Raw genomic sequence first — 1,509 nt, 5'->3', positions numbered from 1 at the left:
CACGGTTACTGTACTGGTGTTAGTTTATGCTTGTGCAATAAAACTTATAAAAGGCAGCAACCAGATGTCCGAGCCTGAGTACGACACAGTTTCATCAGTTAGAACACACCCTTACGGTGGGAGTTTACTAAATTAAAGGTAGTTAGCTTAGTAAAAACCGTACATTGTTGGATTAAATCCACAAGGAAAAGACTTGTAGGTTTTTGAAAGTGGACAAATTAATCTATAATATATAATAATAAATATTGTTAAAGTAACAGGTCCTACGGATACAACTTATGCTATAATATGTTCACAATAAATTAGTTTTTAATTCACTAGAAAAGAAAAATAATCAATCTTAAAACTTAATGTTAAGGAAAAGAGCTTCCAATGACCTGATTTGCATCTCATAGACAGAAAAAGTCATTTTATTTTGAAAACAAATATTTTGGTGTGTAACTCTTCTTAAAGAACTCGACATGCTGTTTTAAACTCAGTTTCCACACTGCTTGGTGGTAAAACATGAACATGTGTTGATTCCCGCTTTATCTGCTGTTTAGACAAATGAGCTGTCATGAACAATTCAATGAGGAAACTTAGCATTAAGTGTGAGGAAACCCTGTTATCCTGATCCAAACTGCTGGTGTTTTCTATGTAATGCTTTTTTGCTTTTCTACTATGTGAATCTGTATTAATGGCAATAATATCATCTTCTCTCTTTTTCTGTCTACACCAGAAGTAAAGGAAGAGTAGAGAAATCATCTGCACTGTACTCCACAGTCAACAAAACCTGATTAATACAATAAAACATTCTAAGCTCACATTATTACTTGATCAGCCATATTGTTTAGAATTATTATGCATTATTATGGCCATGTGATTAAAATAAATGTAATCCATCCAAATTAAAAAATGGTTTTCCTCAGACTCTAGCGAAACAGAAACAGGGATGACCTGGTGGAAACAGCGAAGAATCCGAAAGTGCAAAATAAAGGGCAGATTTGCGGGGACTAATATTTAAGGCTCTTTTATCTGATAAAAGTGTGGTAATTGCTTGTGGTCCATAAACTTGTGATAATACACAATTGCTTGGCTGCCTACTGAGAGTAGAAGAGCAAGTACAAGACCACTCTGCATTCTGATATTGTGTGCATAGTGGTGGTTTGTGACACTGTTTTAGATTGAAAAGGCTGGTTCTGTGGTTATTTTAACATGTACATGAATTTCATGTTGGACGTATTCTGTATTCAAAATGTTAGATGGTGGCATGTCATATTTGCCCTCTCTGAAATCTACACCTAATGGTTTCTTATTGTCTTGAAAAATAAATTCCTGAATCACATACAGCGGGGTTCTTAACAAGTATGTGAATCACTCAGGCCCCACACAGGATATATTTATTTTGACATCCATGTTAAAATTTCAGTTACATTATGGATACTTATTTTAATGTAACACTGTGGCAATAAGGCAAGAAATGAACATTCTTTCATGAAGCGCACTAAGAATTTAAATATATAATCTACT

Source organism: Pundamilia nyererei, unplaced genomic scaffold (assembly GCF_000239375.1).
Source record: "Pundamilia nyererei isolate P.nyererei 1_Seehausen unplaced genomic scaffold, PunNye1.0 scaffold00250, whole genome shotgun sequence".
NCBI lineage: Eukaryota > Metazoa > Chordata > Actinopteri > Cichliformes > Cichlidae > Pundamilia > Pundamilia nyererei.
Note: the sequence above shows the minus strand (reverse complement) of the source record.